Genomic DNA, 22,275 nt, shown 5'->3' on the forward strand with positions numbered 1-22,275 from the left:
TAGAGGCCACCAGGTGGCCAAAGACTACATGAAATGGTATCTCCATCCACATAATGGTGGAGGCAGATGAGGGCCTGGGTAACCAAGGTTGAGAAAGACTGAAACACACACACACACACACACACACACTTTGGAATTCCAACTGATCCTTCGTGGGATCTTGAAGGATTCCTTCAAATCTGGAAAATAATTATGAGGTGGGATTTTAAAAAGACGCTGTTCCGTGAAAAATCATTGTTTTTGCAGTTGTGTCCCCCCTCCCCCAAGGACGCAGGTGGCACTGTGGGTTAAACCACAGAGCTTAGGGCTTGCCGATCAGAAGGTTGGCGGTTCGAATCCCTGCTATGGGGTGAGCTCCCATTGCTCGGTCTCTTTACCTTTACCTTTACCCCCCCCCATTTTCCCCAAAGCATCTGGTATCACATGCATCACTTTTCTACTGCTGTTTCTGTCTTTCCATAGGTACGCATAAGTCCTCTGACCTGTGCAGAAGTCAGTCCAGAATAATGACAGCAGCTCCTGTGAGTTCTGGCCAAGCTTCTCCCATTTCTCTGTGTTCTGATCCAAGGGAAACTGAATACTGTGGCAAGGTGTCTATGTTTCAAATGCATGACATGAAATTGTGTCCGTCCTCCTCACCCTTCCTTCCCACAGAGGAATGCAGTTTCTGTACGTAGGATGCAAAAAAAGCAATTGTATCATTACTGTAGGTATTATTGGTAGTAATCCTTTCTCTACCACACACACTTTTTCAAACTGCTTCTCAGCACTTTTGTCATTTTGACAATAATTGCTGCTACTAATAGTGAAAGTCCTTACCATATTATTTATAATTCTGTAATGCGCTAAAAAAAAACAAAAAAACAGGTGATGAAATGGCCATCACTTTCATCTATTTCCACACACACAAAGCTCCTGGTATACAATTGGTGGGTGCTCCACAACAGTGATGGGGAACATGCAGCCTCCAACAGCATCTGGGTTGGCCACAGGTACCCCATTAGTGAAGATGGGTACAGAGTCAGCCCTGTCTCTGCAGGTTGAGGGTTATAGCTAACCCATGAAGCTTCTTACTTGACCCACAGAATAACACATGCACACTGTGTGTTCTAATGATCGATGTTTTGGTTTACACCCAAAACAGATGTGTGCATTTGCTGCATTGTAGTCATGTACAGAGTCGACCCCCTTCCCCTCCCCAATCTACTTCTCCTTCAAAACGTAAACAGGTACTGCTGCAACACTGCCAAAGGGGGCACAAGCATTTTTGGAGAACATATAACACATTTTGACAAAGGAGCGCAAGACAGATTGGACGTTTGGTGTGCCTGAGGTGTTCCTGCAGCAGTTAAAGGAGGAATCTTTGAGAACAGTTACTGATCATAGGAAAAAATGGAAGAGTCCCTCCAATGTGTGGACAGAGTTAGTTCAGGCTTGCGGGAGTTTCTTCCAGTGTTGGAGGAAGATGCTTTAGAATGCAGGGAGGATAGAAAAAAAGTATCAATCCTGTGGGTGAAAATGATGTCGTGCTTCATACTCTTGTTAAAGGGGGCGTCAGGGTTAACTCAGGCCCCCCAAAAACCAAAAAAGTGGCCAGCTGCCATTATAAGTGCAGACATACTTGCAGCTAGTACAGGATCACAACCAACCAGGTTGTGAGCCATGACATGCAGTGCAGTCTCCATCCAAATGACAAGAGACTTGCCGATATAAAAGATAGCGGTGAGAATATTCCTGCAATAATAACAGTTGCCAACCCATTTGTGTGCCAAAAGAGGGTAATTACAGTGGCAGCAATGCTATGAGTGTCGATAAGATAAAGAAAATTATTCTAAATACTATGTGTTCTTGGGCCAATAAAAGAAGGCAAGCATGGGGGAGTTTTACAGTGTGAAACTGTAAGAGTGTGAGACCTGCAGAACTCCACCTTGCATCCTCAACGTTGCTGCAATGTACCGCTCATGCACTTAAGCCTCCTGCAAGATGCAGACTGTAAGTACAGTAGTCGTGTTCAGACAGTCACCTAGAAGGTGCTGCTGTCTTGTTAAAAACACAAGTAGACTAGGACAAAGTATGCTTTTCCAGTGCACTCTGAGAACTTGAGTGATGTCCACAGTTCTGCTGGTGGTGTTGATTTTAGCTGTGGCAAACTCATAATGAAAGAGATGTTTCAACATAAGATGTTGCTTTTTTTTTTTTTTTTTTTTATTTTTTTTTTGTTTGTTTTTTTTTATTATTGGTTTCATTTCCCCCCCTCTTGGTTGCATTTAGTACCAAAAAAAAAGGATATTTGCAGACAAAAAATAAACTGATACTAAAATGTAAATTTCCATAAGAGTTGAAGCTTTCCATTCTAAAACTAAGGTCTCTGTTTCAGCACAGAAATCCACAAAATCTCGTGTTTGTTTATTATTTATTTGTAAAAGGAAAGGAAAATTTAAAAGGGAATTTCAGGTATACACCTTTGCTGTTCCTTTGCAAACTGAGAGTTGGCAGGCTTCCCGTGCTCAGTGAATTGTACTGCAAAGGAACAGCAAAAGTTGGCTGTGATTCAGCACAGAAAATAATACAATCTCTGTTCAATGCACACCTTTTAAATATTGATGCTTGCTAACATGACAAAGAGCTAGTAAGCAGTTCCTACATTTTTAAATTAAAGCCTCTGTTACTTGGCACCACCTGCGGAACATGTTTAAATAAAAAGTGACATTATTAACACTGCAGTACATTGTCAAGCTTGAGACAAGACAAGTAACATTAAATAATTCCTGCATCTGCCGAAATTATCTGTCCTTCTTGAACATAACCTTGAATCTTCAAGATTTCCAGCTCTTTGCACAGATCCAGTATGTCCTTATTGCAGAGTCCATGAATTCAAATGCCTTCATCACTACATTACAAGAAAAGTCAGTTAATGGCTATTGTTTGTAAACTATAGCACAGCTTGTAAAGTTACATCTCTGGTGATTCCCACAGTTTCCCACTTTATTCATTTTCCTCTCTATCCCCACCACACTTGCAAGAACCCCTTCGATTGTCCACGTTTGACTTTGGCTGCCTGTGACGGGTCCTGCCGCACCGCTATGTCGAGTGATCTGTTCTGTAGCCCATGGTTTTGAGAATCTAACATTAAAATAGAATACATAGCACTTTATGTGTCTTACACTGTGACATACATGTGAAAGGCCCACGTGCAGTGAATTACCGTAGTACTCTTTGCAGAACATAAAATCCCCAACTGCCTCTTAGAGGGCAATCACATACAAACCTGCATTTCCATTCAGTTCAGCATCCTCTTCACCCAAATCAGAATTGTTCTCCTCCTCTTCCTTGCCTGCTTCCTCTGCCTCATCATTTTCCTGTTCTTCCTCTAGAAGATCCTCCTTATCTTCCTGCTGTTCATGGATGGTAATGTCTGAAACAAGTTGTGTGGGTGAAAGAACAGAGCAAAACTTAAGGCTGGCCAATTGAGTCTTATTTGTGGATTACGAAACCCAGATAGCACAAATACTGCAGGAAAGTAAATGCAAAGCTCTTGTTATAAAGCTTGTGTCTGATTGAAAGAGTTTTGTGGCACCATAAAAAGACCAATAGATTTATTATGGCAGGAGCACCTACGTCATTCATGTGTTATGGGTATAGTGTTAGTAGGTATATGAGTATGAATTATACAAGTTACTCATACATGACGTATATGAGCTGCATGTGGTTGGAGACAGGGGGAGATCAGATGGAAATTATTGTTCTTGCTGCTGTTGAATGGTTGACTGGTGTATTTTAAGGATGGGTTTTTCCCTCTTTTCCCAGTACAGTTCAGCTAGCTAAATAGCCTATGTTCCAAAGGCTGATGGTTCCCTGCAGCAGGAGAAGTAGAATTTCTCCTCAACCCTGCCCTCTCAACAATGGTGATTTCCAAAGACAATTTATATCAATAGCTACTTGTTGCACTCTTTTGTTAATGGAACCTATGTGACAAAGTTCACAACTTTTGCTAGTTCAGACTGACGCATGGTTACTTCCCTTGGTTGGGTTGAACTCAGCAAGGTTTACTTCTGTGTTTTTGTTTTTTACTCTTGCCCACTCAATTACCAAATTTTAATTTTTGTAGACTTGCTGTGCCAAGTGCACACTCCTGGAAGTCATTTCATGGTACTTTAAAAAACAAACAACAACCCACCAGATGTGTTATGCTTTATTGAATCAAAAAAGCAGTTCTGAAACTGCAGAGTCTTGAAATCGTAGCAGTTGTTTTATGAATAATCATTTTCAAGGACAGTTCTCCCCTCTCTAAAATGAATGTTTCGGTTGTCTGTTCCTAACAGCTGCATTCTTGAACCCTTTGAGCTTGAGCTTTGAGCTTGTTCTCAGAGTACCGTATATGGCTGTGGTGGGTTCTGATTCCAATTCCGAAATGGCAGACTTGCTGCAAGGACCCCGGGATCGTGTAGCCACAAATCAGTTGGCGCAGTACATTGGGAAGCCCGTTTGCTTTGTGGGGCACCTGGAAAAGATTCATCTATCTGGGAAAATTTTCTTCCTATCTGATGGAGAAGGGGGGGGATGCAACCATGGAACTGAACATACCTCTTGAAGAAGAGATCTCGGAATCACTGAAGCAGTAGGAAGAGTTACAAATCAAGTAAAAACATGTGTGCGTCATATATCAGTTCAGAGAAGATAAAAAGCATTGATTTAGCACTATATAATGAAGCTCTGAAAATTATCCATGAATTCCTGTCTACTACCCTTTTTAGTACTAATGCATGATTGGTACTTTTCATTACAATTTCAGAGTGGACAATTTGGTGATCCTTACTGAACAGAACTATTCAAGAATTCAGTGTGAAAACAATATTGCTTAAAGTGAACTTGGGACAGTCTGGTCACAGGTAGGTAGCCATGTGGTCTGCCATAGTCAAACATAATAATAATAAAAAATTCCTTCCAGTAGCACCTTAAGAGACCCAACTAAGTTTGTTCTTGGTATGAGCTTTTGTGTCTGAATCTGAAGAAGTGTGCATGCACACAAAGCTCATACTAAGAACAAACTTAGTTGGTCTCTAAAAGTGCTACTGGAAGGATTGTTTTGTTTGTTTTGTTGGGACAGTCTGCTATGCCTGAACATAATACAGAATCCAGAAGTTCATGCATTTGTATCCTAACTGGTGATTCTATCCTGAGGGGGGGAAAACCTGTGTTCTAGTGAGATACAATATTCTCAATAGATAAGCGTTTTAATATTAAGCTGTCACTTGGGTAACCACCTTATAATAGGTAAATACACAACACAGCGCTTATGCTTTTATTTATATTTAGGTGATCTTTTGCACAAGTATCAGAGAAATCAGTGTATGATAATAAATGCAAACTATCCTAATACTGATGACACCTAAAGTAAAAAGTGTTTGGTTTTATTCGAAGACTTAATTGGAGCGTGTAGTCACCTTACCCAACCAACATATTATAGCAGTTCAAGAATAACACCATTTATCTACCATATATGATATATATGATTGTGGTGATCAGCAGATGGCTGCTTTGTAACACAGTGCTGGAAGGGCTATTTTTGTGAAAAAATATAATAGAATCGTAGAATTGTAGAGTTGAAGGGGACACAGGGTCATCTAGTCCAGCCCCCCTGCAAATGCAGGAATCTTTTGCCCAATGTGGGGCTCAATCCCACGACCCTGAGATCAAGAGTCTCATGCTTTACCAACCGATAATCCATCAACCTTGCCCATCTTGGCTGCTCCCAGTACTGTATTATCGTAAAGCTCTCTGAAAACTTCAGATCACAACAGTTCTGTAAGATTTGTCAACTTTAAAAAACAACAGCAACGAAAAAATAATTTTGATCAATGCACGTTACAAAAGGGTTACGTTACGCCACAGATATTGGGTAACTGATACACTCGGCAGGGATAGAGCGCAGCCCAACTTCAGTCCCACCCAAAAGTGTGCTGCATTCTCGGAAGTGGTTGCGCCGGAGTCTGAGCTACGACCTGAAAGTGAAAGTACAGGAGGAAACTCCCAAGAGGCAGCCCAAAAGCACTGAAGCGCAGGCAACTGCTCTGAATATTGTTTCCTGCGAAGAGTCTGCCTCAGAGCACACAGGATTCATGGAAGCTGCTTTCAGAAAGAGAAAAGGTGCAGGCTGCCCCCTTGATGTAGGCCCCGCTGCCTTTCTCTCCAGAGACAGAGGTGCAGCCACCGTTTTCATGATTCCGCTCACGCTATCGTTCTATCGGCTGTGGTTTTCAGAGAAGTTCTAAGGCGCACTCTCTGAACATTCCAATAGTAATAGTAGAACTTTCTGTTTGTTAATCATTTCGGTAGCAGCTCTCAGTCTGCAAAGTGCTTTCAACACTTTTCTTTCAAGCCTCCTTGCGGGGGGGGGGGAGGGAAGGGGGGCAGGGATCGCTCAGAGTTTCAGCAACACCACCAATGGCAGAAAACCAGTCCAGGAAAGTACTTAGTAATTTTCTCTCTCTCTCTCTCCAGCAAGTGTCATTGACTGCTGGTTAGTATTTGCCCTCCCGACTTCCCTTTCATGAGGTGGGCAGAAGAAGACCTACGAAAACTGCAAAAAGGATTGCCGTGAACTTGTTTAAGGGCCTGACAGAGTCCATAATGGTCCAGGAATTCATGGAAGGTCAAAGGTCAGGATGGGCCCATCCAGTGTTGCTCCTGCTAGACTTACTAGCTGCTTGTTGCCTAAAAATTCCACAGCTGAATTAAATTTAAAAACATAAACATAAATACATCATGCCATAGAAAGGTTCCTGTAAAATGTTAGTATTTTCATATGCCTATGTCATTAATACACATACATACACAACACATACACACGTCCATGCATACCCACATTTATATGTACAACAAACAAGCACACACAAACACCCTCATAACAGCCCACAGGAAGCCTTGGCAGCATGTGAACAGTAGAATCATAGAATTGTAGAGTTGGAAGGGATCCAGGGCCATCTAGTCCAACCCCCTGCATTGCAGGAATCTTTTTGTCCAATGTGAGGCTCGAGCCCACAGCTTTGAGATTTAAGAGTCTTGTGCTCTACCAACCGAACTATGTAGAACAAAATCAGGTGCAGGGGAGGCAAGTATTTACCTGGCCCTGAAAAGATGGTAACAATGGTCTCAGGTGGACCTCACTGGGGGAGAGCATTCTGCAGATGTAGAAACACAACTGAAAAGGCCCAAGGGAGAGGCATGGGCAATGGCCAGGGGCAATGGGAGTTGTGGTTCAGCAGCATCTGGAAGGTCACAAGACTACAGTGGTACCTCGGGTTACAGACGCTTCAGGTTACAGACTCCACTAACCAGAAATGGTACCTCAGGTTAAGAACTTTGCTTCAGGATGAGAACAGAAATCGCGTGGTGGCGCAGCAGCAGCAGCGGGAGGCCCCATTAGCTAAAGTGGTACCTCAGGTTAAGAACGGACCTCCAGAACGAATTAAGTTCTTAGCCCCAGGTACCACTATATAGCTCTCTCATTAGATAAAGGTAAAGGTACCCCTGACTGTTAGCTCCAGTCGCGGACGACACTGGGGTTGCAGCGCTCATCTTGCTCTGTAGGCCGAGGGAGCCAGCATTCGTCTGCAGACAGATTCCAGGTCATGTGGCCAGCATGACTAAGCCGCTTCTGGCGAACCAGAGCAGCGCACGGAAACACAGTTTTCCTTCCCGCCGGAGCGGTACCTATTTATCTACTTGCACTTGACATGCTTTCGAACTGCTAGGTGGGCAGGAGCTGGGACCGAGCAACGGGAGCTCACCCCGTCACAGGGATTCAAACTCTGATCGGCAAGCCCTAGGCTTTGTGGTTTAGACCACAGCGCCACCCACGTCCGAGCTCTCCCATTATCCCCTTTCTATTTTACAAGGGTAGGGCAAGAAGAGTAGCCCATCATATTTAAGACACCAGAATGAAACCCTTGTCCTGACCCACAACAGAAAATATTACCAGGGGGAAATGTAAACTCCCCCCTACCCCCCAAAATCTAGTTATCTGTGCTTCTGTTGCAGGAATAGCACATATTCCCAATGCAATATTTTGTCAGGGAAATATGTTTCCCCAGAGCTGTTTGGGTAGTTGTTATGTATACAGAGGGTGGGTCATGAGTCTTGGGCAACTATTGGGTAATACCTGTGACATCACTAGCAAAGGAACAACAGCATACTGACTTGGAACCTTTCCACTCCCTGTGCAAACATGTGGGGCTGTTTATGGGTAATAAAGGGTGATAGCAAACCATTCTGCACATACTCAGAGGCACTCTTCCCACCATTACTTCGCTTGTTCCATAAGTTGTCCCTAAGGAATTCCTTTTGTGCCAGACTTCTAGGCACAGGTCTGAGCTTTAAAGCTTTGTGCCCAAGTGGGGCATTTTTAATGTTTTACTGCTGAGTCGGCACAAATAGGGTTTTTCATGTGGACATGTTAGGACACATAGTGCTACAGTGCAGTCTGCATAGCCACCCAAGACAGAACATTATAGTAATGGGTCTGGGGGCAAAATGGATTGGAGAAAAGATATATTGGCCTTCCTACTGACCATTCAGATCCTCTGTATCTAGCCAGCTTCCTAGCTGCCATCCTATCTATTAAAAAGCGGTGAGCCAGATCCCATATGGTTGATTGCTGATACAGTTTTTAGAGCAATGAAAGAAGAGCAATGAGAGAAGAAAAGAGAAGAGAAAAAGTTGTTTGCCAGTTTTGTGTTAGAAGTACCAAGTCAAATTACAAATTTATATAGGAATACTGTATGTTTCCTTTTTGTAATGAGCTATTGGCTATTAGTATTGTTGAACTGCAGAAGGCTGGGTGTGATGTGCTTTCAAAGTTCTTTGTATGTGTTTTGGGTGTGTGTGTGTGTGTGTGTGTGTGTGTACAGTTGGTGGCTCTTGGCTAAGTAATAAAGCCTTTGACTTTATTCCAGAGCTGAACTCTAGTACTGAAAATAGGGGTGAACTCTAGTGATCCCAGGCTGAGATTAAATCCTGAAGTTATCCCCATGGGCAGAAGGAAAGCAGCTTGCTGATCTCAGGGAAAACAGAAGCATCTGTCTTCATTATTCATCTGCATCATCCTGGCAGCATAAGCATTATTTACCATTATAATAGTTATTGCAATGTTTGCCACTGAGTACTTTCCCAAAACTGACAATGATTTTAACTTGTTAAAATGGGAAACCTTACAGCAGTGAGTTCTACAGATGAGTAAGCCTCTTCCCCCTAGCTATGTCTGCTGTGGGCGTTATATTTCTTAGAAGGGCTCCTTGCTCTCGCAAGTTGGAGAGAAACTGATACACAAGCTATAACAAACCAAATTATTACATAGTTCCTTTGTGTGAGGGGTGGGACAAGTGACACATTCTGCAGCCATGAAACATTTGGTGCTTACCCTGTTCTCAACCAGAAACCAATATATCAGAAATAGGGAGGGCAGGAAGAATTCGAAACATGGCCAAAATTATTGAAAATGTAGTTCATCAGCTAACTGCCAGATGCTTTGGGTTCCTTCAGCATTAACAAGACTTTGGTACAGCATGCAAGTAGGGCCTTGATTTTGTTATACAAAGTGCAGGTGAATTTTCTTCTTGCCTCCAAAAACTCTGTGTGCCTTAAGGAGGCTCCACAAATCATGGCAACCTCCCTTCTTCTTCTTCTTCTTCTTCTTCTTCTTCTTCTTCTTCTTCTTCTTCTTCTTCTTCTTCTAGCTTACGAAAAGCTTGGCCTGTTGCTCAACATCCAAAAAACCAAAGTGCTGCACCAACAAGTACAAAATAACCCCACTGCAGCGCCACAAATCCAACTCAATGGTGTAACGTTGGAAAATGTCGATCACTTCTCCTACCTAGGCAGTTAGTGTATCTTTCCACAAGGGCCAACATTGATGGTGAAATCCAGCATCACCTGAGCTGTGCGAGTGTGGCTTTCTCCCCAACTGAAGTGCAGACTGTTTGAGGACCGGGACATTCGCAGGGAAACCAAAATGCTTGTTTACAAAGCTATTGTACTACCAACCTTACTGTATGTTTGTGAAACAACCTCCCTTAAGATACTACAGTCATACCAATATGATTCTGAGCCAAGTTAAGTGGGTGGCGTTCAACTAAGTTTTATGTGGAGTAGACCCATTTGAATTAATGGACGTAACTAAGGCCCGTTAATTTCAATATACCTGCTCGAAAACTTAGTTGATTACCACCAGACGTCTGCTGTTAGCATACAAAGCCCTAAACAATTTGGTACCAGGGTATCTAAGCTATCACATTTTCCACATCTTTGCCAAGTTGCTATGGTCATCTGTGGGAGACAGCTGCCTTGTCTTTGCCACATGATGTGCCAGAGGTTTGCTCTGTGGCTGTTTGGAACATAGTCTTTAGTGTAGCAGTGCCAGTGCTGTGGAACATGTTTCCCTTCAAAATCAGACAAACACCGACAATCTGTACTTTTAATTATGTTCTAAAAAAGAAAGAAAAAAACAACAACATTTCATTGCTGCAGGTCTTTCACCAAGCATGAACCTGCTCACTTCTAGGAATTTGTTGGCAGTTTTTGATTAAAATGATTTCATCTGTTTTATGATATTTTATTATTGCGTTTCTTGCAATACTTAATTTTTTATAGTTTTTGATTGTATCTCTGGCGAGTTTAATGTTGCAAGCTGCTCTGTGAATACTTCTTCTTCTTCTTCTTCTTCTTCTTCTTAGTGCTTAAGTTCCCAAATAAACAAATAAAGAACCAAAAGCACTACAGAAAAATATACTTCTCTACTTCTAGCTTTCCTAAACCTCTGTATCCTTCAAATAAGCAAACTAATCTCAGCAGCTAACAAATCTGATAATATAGAGAGGCATGTGGAAGTAAAATAAAAACTGGCAATAAACCTGGCTGTTGCTGATATTTGGAACAAATGCTTTTAGAAGCATGGTATTTCGTGCCCGTGAAAAGTGCAAGGCTATAGCAAACTCCAAGAAAGCAGTGTCAATGAAGACAAAAATACAGGGAGCTCAAATTCAGAGAAAACACATTGTGCAGGAAATGGGAGATGTGCAAAAGACCACTATTTTCATTATCACTTCATTTATCCCATACAGTAGTTGAATCCAGTCATTAAGTACATGTTCCAAGCCTGACCCCCTTAGCTCAAATTATCCCTGGCCCACAGTTGAGAACATAAAAGCACTTGCCTTTAACACAAGAGTTCGCTGTGCTTCCACTGCAATGTCCAGCTTTCTGGTGGCGTGTGACACTTTGGGTAAGGGAACTAAGGGAAGTCTGGCAGGCTCCTGCTATCTGAGTGTCATTTGGATTCTCTGAGGGTTGTGCAACAGCGGAACAGAATAGCAATGATCCATATGGTCAGTCAAATGTTGTAATGGATGAGGCTGTGTTTTAATTGCTGTTCCCTGCTTTGGTGGCCCTTTGGGCTGTAATGTGGTACATGAATAGACTTTCACAGCAGCAGCAATAATTTTGCACAGGATGAGGCTAAAAGCATTACTACAGCATGGGTAGGGACTAGTATGAAAACTAATCAAGGGATATTGAGGCAGTAGCTCACCTCTGGGTCTCTTGTTGGTCATCTTGTTGTAATATACAGTTACTGACTCACACTTGCGTGCATTAAAATGGTTAACCCGAGCCCTGAGTTCATGTTACCAGTGGGTGTGGTTGAGCAGGCTCCTAGCAGTGTAGTGTCTGGTCCCCCATTTTTCTCAGTCTTCTCTCTTCATGCTTCCTGGAAAAAAGCAAGGAGCTACATGGCCAATGGCTCCCAGCTGCAAGGAAAGCCAAGTGAAGTGAATCTCTCCAAAAGGGATATTTTGAAGCCTGCATCTTTGCTAACCCACAGATTGCATTATCCTTTTGCAAGGAAATAAACTACTTGTTTTGGAACCTTTTAACTTCTTTGTTTTACTGCCAATGAATGGAGGCTTGTTTGATGTAAGTCCTGGATTGTTGTGAGTAAAATATTTGCTGATTTGTGGAAAGCTAAGTGTCTGCTATTGATTCTAGCTGAAGTATTTTTGTTTGGGCTGATTTTAAAAGGTGGATGAGGGTAAATGCAAAATCTAACCAAGTTTAAGTGTGCTTGGAGCAATCACCATTGTGCCAACTCAGCTACTAGAGAGTAAGAATCTCTCCTCCAAACCTCGTATCTCCAACATAGCTCACATCCACTTGCAGGGTAGGAAGAGGCTGCAGAACTGGTTTTACTCCTCTGAGAGCTTGGCAGAGTCCCCCCCCCCCCCGGCGCCCAAGGTATCTTCAGTGTTTTAGAACCCCTACAGAAGACCTGATTATTGAGCAGTAGAAATATATATTAAAAAAATAAAATAATTGTCCAGTAGCACCTTAGAGACCAACTAAGTATGTTCTTGGCATGAGCGTTTGTGTGCATGCACACGAGCATTCATCCTGATTTGCTTGTAGGGAGGTTAGATCAGTGTTTTTCAACCACTGTTCCGTGGCACACTAGTGTGCCGCGAGATGTTGCCTGGTGTGCCGTGGGGAAAATTGAAAAATTACTTTATATATAGTCAATATAGGCACAGAGTTAAATTTTTTAACATTTTCTAATGGTGGTGTGCCTCGTGATTTTTTTCATGAAACAAGTGTGCCTTTGCCCAAAAAAGGTTGAAAAACACTGGGTTAGATTATGTCAGGTCTTTATTGAGCATTATTACTTCTGTTGTGCCCATATATAAGACATTGAATGTTATAAGACAATGAACATTCATCCTGATTTGCTGGTGGGGTGTTTATACATCTTCTTGTTGTTAATTTATTGCACACTTTTCAATGCCTTTCCCCCCCATCAATTTCCAGATCGCAAAAGTCCATATTATTATTATTTATTGGTTTTGTGTGTACAAAGCTCTTTAATCCACTTCAGATGTGTAAATCTAAAGTTAAAGTATGCACTTGAATCTCCCCTGCAAAATATGGACAGTCTGGAGGCACCATGAGCTGATGCATCTCTGTGAGTGGGTTACTTTACAAGTATCCAACCTACTGTGAGAGCAACGAAACAGAATAAGCAATCATGCTGGTAATAGGGCTTCAAGACCAATAGAGCTGGCAAGCAATGCAGTAATGCCAGGGAGGAGAGAGAGTGCTCCTGTTTTGTTTTATTAAACTGACTGGAAGACGCTGCAGGGGTGCTGCTGTCTGCCTGCTTTCTGCCCTTCGATAATCCCTGCTTAATTATATATATCTGTTTTCTTTTATTGAATGTTTTTCTCTCCTTCTTCCTTTCCAAATGTTGGTAAATTGGAAGACTTCTCCCTCCCCTGCTTTTCGAGGAAGATGCCATTTGAATGCTACTGCCGCAAATAGAGACAATTCAGATTGCACAATTAAAGTTGGTTTGAAACTCTTGCACACTGAACCCACTTCCCAAAACAATCAGGCTGTGTACACATTCCTGTTTACTCTTGCATCCAGTGTGCTCCCACTACAGATTTGGAAAACACATGACATTAGCAACAGTCTGTATCTATCCTGTATCTGTCCTGTTGTTTCTTATGAAGTACTATGCATTGGTGCATTTCCCTCGCAAACCAGCTTCAATTCAAAATGAGAAAAAGAATGAACTAGGTGAATTTTAAGCCAGCAATGTGTGTGCACAGCTACCGGCTTTTTTATATATATATAATAAGGGAAGTGACAGGAACATGCACTAAAAGGTTTGGGGGAAAGCTTGCTTGCCACATCATATAACCTCACCACAAACAAAGAATAAATAATGCTCATTATGTAGCCAACATTGTCTAATCTCCCTGCAAACGTTGCACAAACAAATCAGGATGATTCTAAATAGGTCGTCTGCAAACCACCCGGGTGGAGTGAAACAGAATAGCAGATGGTTGGCTTGGCTTTTAATGCATAGGAGGCAAGGATGAGAGGATTCAAAGGGGGCCTATGGATGACAGAAGGGGCCAGTGCCAAATAAATAAGGTGTGTGTTAAGAGACAATTTGTACTGGTAACTGAAGTTGGGGTGATTTGGGCTCAGTTCCTGTATTTGAGCAAGTTGACCGCTTGTGGAGGCAGTTCTGCTTGATAGACCATTAGTGTGGTGGCATATTGGTGATTCGGATGACAGCACCGCTACCCATTTACCGTATTTTTCCGTGTATAAGACAGTGCTTTTTGCTAAAAAAAATTAGGCAAGAATTGGGTGTCGTCTTATACACGGATAGTGAATGCAGAGGGGGGACGTGCGATTAATAGCAGCAAGCAGGAGATTGGCAGCGGTGATTGGGTGGGTGATTGGTGGCTATGGCAAGTGGGCGGGTGGGCTATTGGTGGCAGCGAGCGGACAGACAATTGGTGGCTGTGGCAAGTGATCGGCAGTGGCGGGCAGGCAGGTGGTGATTCATAGAAGTGAACTCCCCCCCCCCAAAAAAGTTAAACAACTTAATTTCTTAATTTTGGGTTTTAAAAAATGGGATCGTCTTATACATGGGGGCGTCTTATACACGGAAAAATATGGTATTCACCTGAGTGCTCTTAAAATAGCATCCGCATGCTATATTGAAATAAATATTGCCAGAGGTTGAAGAGCGATGTGGGTTACATGGGTTGCATACACATCATACCTTGAGAATGTAAATCCCCCACCCCAAGAATCCTGGGAACTGTAATTTACCCTCCGACAGAACTATAGTTCTTAGCACTCTTAATAAACCACAGTTCCTAGGATTCTTTGGGAAAACTCATATGCTTTGAATGTGCTTTATATGTGTGATGTGTAATGTAGCCAAAAAGACTCACCAGCAGGACACTTTATTGAGTGGGAGGTTGGGGTTCTTTGGTCAACCATCTCCTTCTCAAAGAAGTCATCCAGAAAAACCAGGGCTCCACAATCATTGTAATGACATTTACTGTGCAACAATAAAAGTTTGAAGGAGGTACACAAAGCCTGAGAAACTGGAGTGTGTGAGAAGAGTAATTGCTATGTAGATTTGAAAAAAGGGGGGAGTAGAGGAATCTATGGCTGTGTACACATTACTGTTTACCCCAGCTCCACAATGCTCCCTCTGCTGGTGTTTGAATCTATGCACACATGACATTAGCCACAATCCATATCTATCTTGTATTGTCTCAAGAAATATCATACCCTCCAAGATTTCTCCGATGAAAATAGGGGCGTCCCATTCCACAATGATAATTTCAGTATATTAGGTTGCCCCAGACACTCTGGGCAGCTTCAAGCATCTATTTTTAAAAAAACACAATAAAACATTAAATATTATTTTTAAAAAACTTCCCTATACAGGATTGCCTTCAGACGACTTGGGGGTTGGATAACTCCATACCCTCCCACATTTCTCCAGTTAAAACAGGGACATCCTAAAAAAGTGGGGCATTCCAGGATCAAATCAGAAACCTGGATAGCTACTCTAAATCAGGGACATCCCTGGGAAATAGGGACACTTGGAGAATCTGAAATATTGCTGTTTGATCTGTTTCCCCTCAAAGCAGCTTCCATCCAGTTTCAATCCACATTCACTATGCGGTTAAACTAAGGTGTGTACATTGAGATAGCCATGAGTTGCAGGCTTGTGGAAACCAAACAGGTAATGCCCCATCTTGGTTGTGTGTAGCAACATGCAAATGTGACTTGAAGCACAGCAGAGAGCGAAATGACTTTTCTGAGATCTAAGCCACTAATATGCACATAGCCAATGCTGCATGTGGAAATCGGTGAAGATATGAGGTGACCCAAACATGGGGTGAATTCTTTTTTACAGATGGGGTGGGGAAGAATAACGTAAAATGTTCACCAAAGGAGGGTTTTTGTATTAGGATAATTTGTTCAGGTTCTGGAAGAGTTCGTGTAACAGTTGGAACCGGAGATATCCTCATGTTCCTATTCAGATGGATGACTAATTGTCTCATAATCCCTGATCTTGCTGTCTGTGGCTGATGTAAGTTGGAGTCCAACAACATCTGGAGGGCCAGAGGTTCCTGACTCCTGTGCTAAAGGGTTGGAGAATGATTACCAGTAAGTTAGGTGTGGCGAACAGCAGGCATATCTAAGGTTGCTTCTTCCTGACTTGTGAAGGAGGAAACCCTGGAGAGTGTGGCATTTCCAAGTCCCCTTTCCGAAATAAAGTGGGTTATGGGATGCAGGGGGATAAGGAAGCTGAAAGTTAAGGCTAAAGTATATGTTACAGAAGAACTTTCACACTTTTTTTCTAATGGGGGACTGACTTAGACTTTAGTTCAGAGCTTTCCAAACTGTGTCGCGACACATTAATGTGTCAGCTGCAGTGTCGCACGCTTCTCCCAGGGCTGGAAAGGGATTAGTTTAACCTCCAGTTTGCTAGTAAAACTGAATTAGTGTGTCATGAAATGATGCATGTCTAAAAAGTGTGTCACCAACACGAAAACTTTGAAAAGCTCTGCCTTAGTGTGTTAAACCTTTTACCCTTGCACCATTTCCCCCATGAACCAGTTTGCATGTAATGCAAAGCAGAAACCATGGCTGAGTGTGAATAAGTATGCAGATAATGCAAAAATTGCAACCGACTGTTCTGTTGCCAATGTATTAACCAAAGCTGGGTGTGATGTGCTTTGAAAGTTCTTTGTATGTGTTTTGGGTGTGTGTGTGTGTGTGTGTGTGTGTGTGTGTACAGTTGGTGGCTCTTGGCTAAGTAATAAAGCCTTTGACTTTATTCCAGAGCTGAACTCTAGTACTGAAAATAGGGGTGAACTCTAGTGATCCCAGGCTGAGATTTTTGCCATTTGTGTGTTTGTGTGTGTGTAATTAATGGAGTGAAGAGTGAGATCCAATTAATGGAGTGAAGAGTGAGATCCAATTAGGATGTAGTAGGAAATTTACATTGCAAAAATGGTGCAAAGGTAATAGATTAGCCCCTATCTGCCGATTCACCAATATTTGCAAAAACTTTATAGAGATGGAGATGTCCTTGTTGTAATTTATGGTTTATCCAGAAGCATAATTTCTAGTTCTGAAGAAAGCCCAAGAAACTTGACACTCGAGAATGAAGATTTAGAATTGACAATCTGCTTCCTTTCTTACTGTTCTTTTGAGAAGCAGAGTCTGTACTATCACCCACCCTTTCTGCTATTTGTTTATTGGTCTTGTTTTTATGCTTTCTATTTTTGATAGTTTAATGTTATTTTAATTTTTATTTATAATTATAAATTGTAACACATTGGAGGTTTTTTATACTCAGGCAACAACATAAACCAGGAAGATAATTGGGGGTAGAGCTGTAAGATTTAAAGGAAAGTCTGAGGTGTGTGCCCATGTCCCCAGTTTGTTGTTATTAATAATGGTACCATGTGTAATGTTTCAACAGAGTAACTAGGCAGTCCCCGATGACAGGAATTTACAATCTAAAATGTGCTACAGGGGAGGCAATTCATGGAAACGAGAAAAAATACAAGAAAAAATGTGTTCCATTGTTCATTTACATTAGGATGAGGAATCTGTGGTGCAGTTTGCATGTAATGCAAAGCAGAAACCATGGCTGAGTGTGAATAAGTATGCAGATAATGCAAAAATTGCAACCGGCTGTTCTGTTGCCAATGTATTAACCAAAGCCAAGCCATGGTTTGGCTTAACATTACATCTGAACCTAGGCTTGTGGTTTCTTTCTCCAAGCAAACCATGAGCTGTAGTCAATGCTTGTTCTTCGCTTTCTGCTTATGGTTTGTTTAGGGCGGGGGTCAGCAACCTGCGGCTCCGGAGCCGCATGCGGCTCTCTGACAGGTCTCCCGCGGCTCCGGCATGCCCCCTTTCAATGCCCTTTCAATAATAATTAAATGGTTATCGGCAAAAAAAGGGCCAAAAAAACCATGAATAATCCGCATCAACGTTGAACAGCTGGGCGGTCTTTCTCAGCCCTCTCGGGGTTCCCGAGGACAGACCCAAGATTGATGTCCACCTTGACCACTCCCAGAGAGAGGAAGCGACTTCTTCACACCAATAAGCGTGTGGGGAGGGCTGAGCTTTTACCACCTCGGTGTGCCGATTGGCAGGACAGATCGCCCGCCTTGGCGCATAGGCTCGGAGCCGGGGCCTTACCACCGAGGTAGCCACTGAGGATGAAGGCGGGAGGCGGGCACGGGAGAGCGACGTTTCATCCGGCCAATGAGCCGCCGGGATGCCTGTTCCTGTTTGAGGGGAACGTGCCAATGAGGGTGGCGTTAGGGCGGGGAGAAGAAGGAGCTGGGCTTTGCGAGTTATCGAGAGAGAGAGAGAGAGAGAAAAGAGTCGGGATAATAAAGGCGGCGGGAGGTGGCGGCGGCGATTGGAGCGGCCCCTGTTCTGAGCGGCCCCTGTCGGGCGGAATCCTTTTCAAAGCCGCCGCGCGGAGGGCGGAGCAGGCGGGCCAGGCGTCGCCGTGACGGGAGGGCGGTAATGGTCGCCGACAGGATGAAGTAGAGCTGCTTTGGGGCGGCGGCGGCGAAAATCTCCAGGCTTCTTCTGAAACCTCCGCCAACCGGTGCTTCGCCAGCGCTCGCTGCGGGCGGTGTACATGCTCAACGACGGCCCCAAGGGCGGCTCGGGGGCCCGGAGCCCCGAGGCCAGCGTGCTGCAGTGCCTGGCGCGATTCCCCCCCCAAACCTGTTTTTTGCTTTTTGGCTTTTTGCCTTGCTGTCCCACCCCCCCTCTCTTTTTCTTCCTCCCCTCCTTTTTTAATCCAAGGGGAGAAATCCCATTTTTAAAACAAACAAACAAACAAACGAAAAACAAACAAACACCCCCCACAGCTGCTGCAGCCACTCTATTTGAATTTTTATTATTACCCTTTTCTCCCTCTATCTCCCCTTTTTCTTTTCTCTTCCCCTTTTGTTTTTGTTTTCAAAAAAAGGAAAAAGAAGAAAAAGATTTCCCCCCTTTATTTTTATTTTTTAAACTACTACATATTTTTAATAGCTATTCTCCCCACCCCACCCCAATTTATATTTTTCCACCCCACTTTTCCATTCCCACCCCCCCTTTTTCTTTCTTTATTAGTTCGCTTGCCAACCTATCTTAGAGGGGGAAGCCCTCTCTCCCACCCACCACACCCCCCCAAAACAACTTTGAGCTGAACCCCAAAAAACGGGGGTAGATCACTGCTGAAAGTAGATCACAGTTTCTTGGGAGTTGGCCACCCCTGGTATAAGACATGTAACTAGAATAAAAAAAATTTAAAAAACCAAGCAAATAATTATAATAACTACTGTAATAAAGCACTGCTATAATTATATATAATTTCCCTAAAATTTTGGTTTCATTCGCCTTTCCGTGCTGAAATGTCACAACCTGAACGACCATGGCTTGCCCCCCCCCCCAGTTTTGATACTGGGTACGCCCCTGAGTCAATGCAAAAAAGTAAGAACTTATTCTTGTTGTTTTTACTAATTATACTTTGCATTGGCTCCTATACGTTATTTATTATTATTGCATTAAGGTAAGAAACAATATATGCAGCGTTATATTTGTTTTAAATGTCGCAATGGTTTTGCGGCTCCCAGTTTGTTTGTTTTCCTTTGGAAACGGGTCCAAGTGGCTCTTTGTGTCTTAAAGGTTGCAGACCCCTGGTTTAGGGGAAACAAACCACAATCCCGGATTTGGACATGAAACCAAACCACTGCTTAGCTTTGGGTAGTGCAGCAGTAGCAAGACCAGGAGCTGAGCGAAGTGACAACAGTCTTTGAGCACCTGCATGGCTACTCATTCATGTTCAGCCATGGTTTATCTTGGCATTATGCACGAACCATTGTTCGATCACAGTTCCCATCATCCTTGACAATTGGCCATGCTGGCTAGGTCTGCTGAGAGTTGGAAACGTGGCCTGAGTTATATGTTCCAGATGAAGAATAAGGGTGTGTGTGTGTGTGTGTGTGTGTGTTGTGTCAAAGGCTTCATGGAAAATGTCACTTTTGAGGAAAGCTGTACAAGGAGAGGGAGGCAAGGGTATCCTCACTCAAGTGTTTGGGGTGGGAATTCCAGCTTACAAGGGAACAGCAAGGGAGAGAGGAGGGAAAGAGGGTGCAAGAAGAGCCACAGCATTTTGCAGTAGTTGCGCTGTTGTGCCTTGCAATGAAAAACCGCTTTTGATAATTGCAGAGGGATGGAAGCTGCAATAACTAGCATAGACTCTTTGTATCTGTGAGGAGAGCATGGGTGTAGACAGGATTTTTGTTAAAGGGGGAGCAAAAAGTTGTTGAGCTTGTTTTGGAAGATTGCCCAAAAACTTGTTGAGTTTTTTGGGGGGGGCGGGGGAGGATCATGGATAATAATCCCCCCCCCCACACCGAAAGACGGACATTACCGGGGCAGGCTTCTATTTCACCGAATTAATGTTTTTCAATTCATTTTTGAGGATTTAGGGGGAGAGTGGAGGACAGTGAACAAGGGTCACCTCGCCTCTGGACCAGTGGGTCAAACTACATGGTCATAGCGCAGGAGCTCTGGTCTAAGGCGGCTTCTTGTTGTTTTTGGCGCGCTTTTGAGGGAGCTCAGAGAAGGAAGCGCCCCGCTTCTGTGGAGAACCGTGTGTGTATGTGTGACGATGACACGCGCCTATGGCGGGAGGGACGAGGAGGCGGCGGCGGAGAGGCGACCCCAGGCTCCTCTTCTGTACATAACGCGGTGGGAGGGGTGGGGAAGGCCGAGGGGCGTTTCGCCTGGCAGCTCCGCGGCGCCTGCCCCCGCTTTCGGGCGGGAAGGGAGGCGGGTCTGGCGAGGAGCGAGCGAGCGAGGGACGGAGCGCAGGAGGCGGGCCCCGCCGAAGCAGGAAGGGCTGTGGCTGGAGCTGGGGCTGTGACGGGGCTGGCAGGGCTGTGCGGGGCCGAGCGAAGGCCTGGAGTCGACGCACGGAAAGGGAGGAAGGAGACGAGGGGACTTTGCGCGCACAGCAGCGAGCCCGGGAAGCCGAGCCGGGCTGGGCCGCGGCGGCCCAGGTAAGGAGCTGGGAGGGCCACCGGGGCAGGAGGGAAGCGCGTGCGAAACACACGCGCACGCCGTTTCACACGTTCACCTCCCCTCCCTCTTTACGCAGGTGGTGGTGGGGAGAGAGGCGACGTGTGACGGGTGTTTCTTTTTTTGAGTTAAAAGCTCCTGGGACCCGCCGTTCTGTACAGTTTCACACACATTATGGGTTGTTTAGATTAGGCAGCCTTGCATCGGGAAGTTTTTTTTTAATGCTCGGCATTTCGTTGTGCTTTTTATATGTGCTGGAAGCCGCCCAGAGTAGCTGGCGGGGTATGAATAATAATAATAATAATAATAATAATAATAATAATAATAATTTATATTGTGTTTGTGTTTAAGCAGGGACATGCAAAGCGTGTCACGTGTACGCCGTGGAACTGAGAATAAACGCGCGCGCCGTGAACCCGTGTTCCTTGCCCTGTTTGTGTGCCCGCTGGGTGGCGTCCGTTCAGATGCGCGTGTTGTTGTAATGTGGGATGGCACATGGGTCCAACAACCCAGTCTCTCCTTGTTGGGTATACAGTATACATTTCGGTAAATAAATACTTGCGGCTGTGTGACACGTGCCGTTGTTGAAACCCACCCCCACCCTCTCCTCTCCCCGCGGCAGTGGGTGGGTGTGTTTGTGTTGCGAAGAAGATAAGGACTGCAGGGTATTTTGCTACCAGCGGCTGTTAAGAAATGGCAGCAAGGGCAAGGATAGTATTAAAAAGTTGTGAGTGCATCAGATCCTGCATATATGAGTGGCAGCTTGAGGAGAGAGAGGTGCAGGGAATGCCTTTTTCCCTTGCTTCTGTGCAAGGTAGATTTCCTGTGTTTTCATTGCTATATAAGAGGTGCTAGGAACTTGAACCCGAGTTGAAATTGTACCGCCTGCCCAGGTCCTCCTTCCTCAAACTTTCAGAGCGACAACAAAGCACTCTGCGTATGCTCAGAAGTATTATCTTGCTCACAAGTGCCATGATAGATCTTTGCCCTGAAAATAGGTTTCCAGGCTAAGCTCCCGATTCAAAATAAAATCCTGGGTATATTGGTTTGCTTTATTATTATTTAACCAACCCTAGATGGCAACTAGCCTGCCTTTAACACAGGCACTTCACATGGATGACCACGACTACCCAGGGCTGTTAGTTTAAGTGGCCTATTTTGCTTTTTTGCTTTCCCTGCTGAGCTGTAAACAGCATGTGCTGGAGGTGGGGTGTGTGTTTACTTTCTAGCAGAAGAAGCAATAAATCTGCCATGCAGTTTCCCCTCCCTGCCGTTGCAGCACGCAGTTTCAAAGCAATG

At 43.9% G+C, this 22,275-nt stretch overlaps 1 protein-coding gene and 1 pseudogene across 1 annotated transcript in view; both read left to right on the forward strand.

Moving 5' to 3' along the window:
• The first annotated feature begins 4,411 nt into the window (after nt 1-4,411).
• LOC117057947 lies at nt 4,412-21,084 on the forward strand (annotated as a pseudogene).
• LOC117059475 (signal transducer and activator of transcription 5B) overlaps nt 20,741-22,275 on the forward strand; it is a 57,492-nt gene continuing 55,957 nt past the window's right edge. The window contains exon 1 of the mRNA XM_033171246.1: nt 20,741-20,957. The gene's annotated coding sequence lies outside the window, so the exon portion shown is untranslated. The remainder of the gene's footprint in view (nt 20,958-22,275) is intronic.

This window comes from Lacerta agilis, chromosome 14, assembly GCF_009819535.1.
Source record: "Lacerta agilis isolate rLacAgi1 chromosome 14, rLacAgi1.pri, whole genome shotgun sequence".
In the NCBI taxonomy this organism is placed as follows: Eukaryota; Metazoa; Chordata; class Lepidosauria; order Squamata; family Lacertidae; genus Lacerta; species Lacerta agilis.